We start from the raw sequence: 7,830 nt of genomic DNA on the forward strand, positions 1-7,830 counted from the left end.
AAAATCTAGCTAAACTGTCTAAAATATCTAATGAGTGGTTGCCAATAAATTATAAGCTTTAGCAAGAGTTAGACTTTTAAGCATTTATTAAGGAGAATAAGAATTTGTAAAGAGAGAGAGAAAGGCCTACATTCATCTATCTATTAAAGGGAGAGCACATTTCTACCTCTGCTCTCTGCCAGAGTCCACAGGAAAAAAGTGAGTCAGAGCGCCCGGCTCCCCCTTCTTCCTCCCTCCAGCAAACATCACTTCCTGACGCCAAAGAAAAGACACATGGTCTTGCCCTCAGAGACGTTCACCTCATGGCTCAGCTTTTCTACAGCAAGTCTCCATTAGGTGGTGTCATTCCAATCGTTACAGTCCCCGCTTTGTTTCTTTAAGAAATGGGACGTTTCCTTGATGAAACAGTGAAAAATAACAGAATATAATAACCTATGCTAACTAACAATATGTCAATAACAATATAGAAAAGGGTGAGATGAAAGTTTTGTCCAGAGGGGCGGTTTTTTGTCCTCATGAACTGGTGCTTTGACTTTGGTCTTGCAAAGGGAGGGCCTCTGCAGAGAGTACATGTTACAGATGGTGTATATTATAACAGAAAGATAAAAAGAAAAAAACCACCAACAACAAAACAAAACTGTTCATTTAAAGTCTCTGAAAGTCTTTTCTCAGATGTCCTCTAGGTGTAGTCGTGGAATGAAAGTGTTTTCAGGGGTTGATGTGTGGATTCTGGTAATCAGACAGGAAAATTTCCTACAAAATTGAGCTTAACACAACTTTAAAATAGCTTTGTCAATAATCAAATCAAATAATGAAAGTTCTCAAAAACATGTCTAAGGGAATTCAGAATCTTAGTTGTTACACATGAAACATATAATGAAACAAAAATTGAAACATTATTTAAAATTAATATTACTATAGTCTCCCCTTATGGAGGGTAAATTGAGAAGACAATTGCTGTGATATTAATTTTTAGAAATAATTTTTATCTTTGTTTCACCACGTTTTGCATCATCTGCCTAATTATCCTCATGCCATTATGAGAAATTTAAAAATCTAATATAATTGGTAACAGATGTCAAGGCCAAATTCAACACTGTATCATGACACCTGAGATAATTATGGGGGTTACCATAAAAGAACAAAGAAATGATGGGATATGAGCATTCCCACACTTGAGCAATATATATTGCCCATGCAGTATGCCAGGCTTAAAATAGGTGGATGGAATATATGTCCATGCCACCAAACATATTGGAGGAAACTGAGTCAGACTTAATCAAATGCATGGGATTGAGATGTCCATGGCATCAGGCATATAGGAGGGGCCATAGAAGCCAGGTGAAGAATGAGATGGGTGGGATCAAAACTTCTAGCCATCTGTGCAATATTGTGGGGGAAAAGAAAATAAACAAGAATTAAACCAAGAGAATCCAACCTCAACATTTGTCAAAAGCGTTCCCTTGGCCATACCTTGACTTCATGCATATCTCCCCTCATGTGACAGTTCAGTGTCTGCTCTTTCATGTATTCCTCCTGGGATTGGATGGCATCTTGGCCAACTGGCATCTGATAACTCAGAATAAAGGCAATTAATGTCTTAAATAAGTTCCCATAATCCAAGTCTCATATGGATTTAAAATTGAGGATAATAAATGATCACAAAAAATGTGAATGTACCTTGACTCAGAATATAATATACAATTATGCAACAATTTCAAATAATACCCCTTTTTTTTTTACTTAAGATACAATTACTTTTGTGAAAAATCGGAACATATTTAAATACAAGTTAAAGCACAACACAATCACAAAGAAAATTTTTTTTTTGAAAAAAGAAAACTTTTACAAATATTCCCCTCTTTTTTGGGGGGGTCAGGGGGGAATATGCTTACCAAAAATAATACTTCTAGAATCAATTTACACTTGCCATGGCAACCAATTTGCCTGGGAAATGCTTTAAAGAATTTGATCAAATAATCAGTTGAGAGAAAAAAAATAACAAAAACAAACAACTCAGAATATGGGAGCACAATACTCCTAGAATTAACATTGTATTGTGAAATCAAAACCATCTTGCAATGTTTCAAAATTAAATAGAAGAAAATACACATGGAACAATAAAAGACAATGAAATTCAAACTAGGGAAATCTAAATGAATATGAACTTAATATTAATAAGAGTATTATAAAATATAAACTTGATCACATGACTATAAAAAGCTTTTACAAATATTCTCTTTTTTAAAAAAAACAACTAAGTATAAAACACAATCTCAAAAGCATGAAAATCTCTATGAAAATAAACCCATACCATTAATTCCAAAATGTAGATGTAATAGCATAGAAATCCTATGTGACCTCTGAACTGATACTATTACTCTGAGTGAATTCAGAACACTTTTGATTCCGGTATCTAAAATCCCCAATACTCATATCAATACCTTGCTGCTTACTTCTACATTTCTTTAAATATGTACCCTTCCATGGCAAAAGAAGTGGAGTCTTGAACTATGAGGATGATTGCCAATTTTATTCAGCTTAAGTTTTTCTTCTTTAACCCCTCTATATTGTCTGTCGGTCCTTTCATAATAGAAATACTTTAGAAGGTTACTAATTAAAGACAAAAGCAGATTAACAAAATTATGAACAAAACGAGCATATCTGGAATTTAAAGGGCTTTTTAAGGTTGAGTCAGAAGCACAGCCAGGCTTAGGAAGGGCTGAGCCTGAAGCTGCAAATGCAGGTAGAGAAAGCTGCGCATGCACATTAGATCTCTGAACTTCCCTGGCAGGGGAATCAATGGGCTTGGCCATGGGAGGAGTAGAAGGTGGGGGTCTGGAGAGGAAGGGAGGGACCAGGGCAATTTGAATCAGACTTGATTTTGAACTCAGGCCTGGTTTCCCCTTCCCCTACTTTCTCCATGGCTAGGGGATTAAAGGCTTCTAGAGGTTAGGTCCTAGCCTCCAGGCATGCAAAATTAGAGAATCTCAGCATTAGAATTTGAAAAAAAATGCAGGAGCCCCATGTTTCTCTGAAAAAGCATGGCTGGGAGAGGGGAGGATATTTATATTCCCTTGTGTGAGCACCTTGCTGGCTCCTCCAACAAAAATAAAAGGAAAAATAGAAAATCCACAAAAACAAAGCATTAACATGATCTTATCTCCCATTTGTCTGGTTAAACAGACTAAAATCAAAAACAGGGTAATTAGGGAGTTTAAAAGGTCCATTTGAAAAAATTTAAAGGAAAAACACCCAGCAATTCAGCAGTACCACGGATTTAAAGGGACAGGGCAGGGGAAATTTCTTACCCTACGAGAAGATCAAAAGAGTGAGGTTCAGCTTTCCTCTTCATGGTCAGCCATCTGTTAAAGGCTAAAATTCTAGCTAAACTGTCTAAAATATCTAATGGGTGGTTGCCAATAAATTATAAGCTTTAGCAAGAGTTAGACTTTTAAGCATTTATTAAGGAGAATAAGAATTTGGTAAAGAGAGAAAGGCCTACATTCATCTATCTATTAAAGGGAGAGCGCATTTCTAGCTCCGTTCTCTGCCAGAGTCCACAGGAAAAAAGTGAGTCAGAGCGCCCGGCTCCCCCTTCTTCCTCCCACCAGCAAATGTCACTTCCTGATGCCAAAGAAAAGACGCATGGTCTTGCCCTCAGAGATGTTCACCTCATGGCGCAGCTTTTCTACAGTAAGTCTCCAGCAGGTGGCGTCATTCCAATCGTTATATACTGAATCACCTAGCTGCCCCCAGCATTTCTACATATTGCCCCTTCTCTAAAAAAAGCATTAAAAAGAAAAAGTCCATTTAAAATAACTGCAAACAATATAAAATACCTGAGTCTACCTGCCAAGACAAACCCAGGGATTATATGAATGCACAAAACAATTTTCACAGAAATAAAGGCAGATCTAAATAATTTGAGATATATTAATTGTTTATGCATAGGCTGAGCCAATGTAATAAACATGAGAATTCTACCTAAATTAATTCACTTATTCAGTGCACACCAATCAAGCTATCAAAGAATTATTTTATAGAACTAGGAAAAATAGCAACAACATTCATTTGGGAGAAGAAAAGGTCAAGAATATCAAGGGAATAAATGAAAAAAGTGTGAAGAAAGGTAGCCTAGTAGTTCCAGATTTCTAATGATATTTCAAAGCAGTAATCATCCAAACAGTATGGTATTGGTTAAAAAAGGGTGGTAGATGAGTGGAATAGATTTGGTATATAATACACAGCAATAAAACACCATAGTAATGTAATTGTTTGATTAACCCAAAGATACAAACTTTTGGGATAAGAACTTGTCATTTAAAAAAATTGCTGTGCACTTACTAGCTGTGTGACCCTGAGCAAGTCACTTAACCCCAATTGCCTCACCAAAAAAAAAAAATTTGCTGTGAAAATGAGAAAGCATTAGGGCAGAAACTAGGCATAGACCAACAATTCACAATGTGTACAAAGATAAGGTCAAAATGGATAAATTCTTTGAACATAAGGATTGCTATCATAAATAAAGAGAGGATGGAAAAATGTATCTCTCAGATCTATTGATAAGTGAAGAGTTTGCTACCAAACAAGAGAAAGAGGGGATTACAGGAAATCAATAGATAATTTTGATTACATGTCATTACAAAGAGATTTTTTTAAAAAGAGGAAAAGAACATACTTGTACTAAGATATTTATAGCAGTCCTTTTTTTGTGAAGGCAAAGAATTGGAAATTGAGGGGATGCCTATTCATTGGAGAATGGCTCAAGAAGCTGTGGTATATGATTGTGATGGAATACTATTGTGAAATGACAGTTACTCTCATGAAGACAAATATTCAAGCTAATTTTCCAAAGGACTCATGGTGAATAATGCTCTCCACCTCCAGAGAGGGGACTGATGAACTCTGAATGTAGACTGAAGCATACTTCTTTTCACTATCTTTATTTTTATTGTTTTATTTTGTTTATGTTTTCTTTTGGAACATGGATGGAAATATGGAAATAGGTTTTATATGACCTCACATGTATAATCAAAATCAAATTGCCAGCTTTCTCAAGGAGGAGAGAGAGATAGGAGGGAGGGAGAGAATTTAGAGCTCAAAATTGAAAACTGTGATTGTTAATTTTTTTAAACATATAATTAGGAAATATCTAATGAAATTAATAAAAATAATTAAAAAATAAAACCAAGGAAGTTACTGGAATCTGAATGTGATTGTCTTCAGGTCATGGCAAGCAGGAGGGGGGTGGTAAATAAATGATAGTCCTTTGGAGAAGCTGCCCTTGGACTTTGAAATCCAGTTTTGCCAAGATCCTTCTCATTCTTCTTTATGGGTCAAATGGCTGGGGTCCTCTCATCTCCACATCAGGGTTACTTACTGAGGCAGTTTGTTATGATCATAGATTTTACAGGGAGGAGGTAGAGTCTCATTGAGAGATATCTGCTTGCTTTCCCATCTCTAATATCACAGGCCAGAAAACACTTGGCCTTGGTCAGTGAACCAAATAGGGAAAGCAAACATAGGGCAGGGAAATTTTCAGAGAAGACAGAAAGTAGAATGGGTATAGGACCAAAGAAATCTGCCTCAAATCAGCCTTATATCACTGAGAATCACCACCACTCCTTCCCTCCTCCCTTTCCCCAGTAAAAAAACCAGAGATATGGGGTGACTAGGTGATGAAGTGGATAAAGCACCGGCCCTGGATTCAGGAGGACCTGAGTTCAAATCTGGATTCAGACACTTGACACTTACTAGCTGTGTGACCCTGGGCAAGTCACTTAACCCCCATTGCCCAGCCAAAAAAACAAACAAAAAATCCAGAGACATTTTGGAGATTATCATATATCATTTTTTAATGTATAATTTGGTTTTATTTTTTAAAGCAAGATGCTCACCAATTATTTCCTTATGCACATTAAAAAATATTTAATCCTTTGGCATGAATTATAGTAGTTTGTGCAAATATGTGTAAGACAGTCACCAGACTCATTGGGCTTATAGCTGCATTGTCATCTGTGCCATACTATCCTGTGCTGACCAAAGAAATAGATGTCTACTGGACAAATAATTTATTTCTCTTCTATAATTTTTTTTTTTGTGGGGCAAGGGGGGTTAAGTGACTTGCCCAGGGTCACACAGCTAGTAAGTGTCAAGTGTCTGAGGCCAGATTTGAACTCAGGTACTCCTGAATCCGGGGCCGGTTCTTTATCCACTGCGCCACCTAGCTGCCCCCTCTTCTATAATTTTTTAATAGATATTGTCAATTTTCCATCTACAAAATAAAAATACTTTTAATTAATGCAACATTTTGTGCAGTCAATGAGGGCAACCTCTTCATGGTGATCATTAAGCACAGACAAAATGACCAGTTTTCAGGATAGATGTCAGTGTGGGTGCTCATGGGGGTTCCTTTTGGATGGGATTTGGACTGGATAGATGGCTCTTGAGGTCTCTTCCACCACTGAGGTTCTCTGAATCTGCACCTTCCCACTGTAACGATTGGAATGATGCCACCTGCTGGAGACTTACTGTAGAAAAGCTGCGCCATGAGGTGAACATCTCCGAGGGCAAGACCATGCGTCTTTCTTTGGCGTCAGGAAGTGACGTTTGCTGGTGGGAGGAAGAAGGGGGGAGCCTGGTGCTCTGACTCGGGCTTTTTTCCTGGGGACTCTGGTGGAGAGCGGAGCTAGGAATGCTCTCTCCCTTTAATAGATAGATGAATGTAGGCCTTTCTCTCTCTCTTTACCAAATTCTTATTCTCCTTAATAAATGCTTAAAAGTCTAACTCTTGCTAAAGCTTATAATTTATTGGTGACTACTCATTAGATATTTTAGATAGACTAGCTAGAATTTTAGCCTTAACACCACATATGGAGCTCCCATTCCTTCTAATGATAATAAGAATCACTTGCTATTCCAAAGCAATACTGAAAAAATGTCATTTGTTACCCCCCCTATTAAGGTTATTTCATTATCTTTTTCCTCTCTTTTAAAAGTGCATCCTTTAGGGCAGCTAGGTGGCGCAGTGGATAAAGCACCAGCTCTGGATTCAAGAAGACCTGAGTTCAAATCTGGCCTCAGACACTTAATGCTTACTAGCTGTGTGACCCTGGGCAAGTCATTTAACCCCAATTGCCTCCCAAAAAACCAAAACAAAACAAAACAAATCAAAACAACAACAACAACAAGAAAAAAGTGCATCCTTTAGAGCCAACTGTTTTTCTCTGAAGGATGATTCCTTGTGGATCAGATTTTCTGGCTGTACCTCATCATCATCAAATTCTTTCTTCCTGTCCCCCTTTTCTTTATTTGTAGAACTGGTGTGGGATGGAATTTAGGGTCAAATTAATAGTGAGTCGTCCCAAAAGAATTACCAGACTCAGTGACTCAGTTTCCCAAGTTTTATTGCAATACTGTGGGTGACCACAGGGAGAGAACCAGAATATTGGAAAGGTATCTCTCAAATAGTGAAAGGAAAGACACTTATATTTATAGTATGGATAAATTGATTATCAGTCTCATTATAATAATCTCCACCTTGGGGAGGTACAGTGGAGGGCTTGTTCTACTCATTATAATATTCTCCACCTAGGGGTGTTACAGGGGAGGGCTTATCCTATATTTTTCTATTAACCCTTTTTTGCTTCCTACATCACCATCTTTTCTGCAAGAATAGCATGAAGGGAAGTGATGGTTAGGGTGGTATCTTTAAAGTAAGTATCTTTGTGGTTGCAGAGATGCTTGAGGGCACACCCTGTGATGAGTGTAATGGGGGGAAATGGGGTACGGGTTGGGTTAGGGATTGGGGTTATTAGGAATTCCTCT

This window comes from Dromiciops gliroides, chromosome 1, assembly GCF_019393635.1.
Source record: "Dromiciops gliroides isolate mDroGli1 chromosome 1, mDroGli1.pri, whole genome shotgun sequence".
Classification (NCBI taxonomy): Eukaryota; Metazoa; Chordata; class Mammalia; order Microbiotheria; family Microbiotheriidae; genus Dromiciops; species Dromiciops gliroides.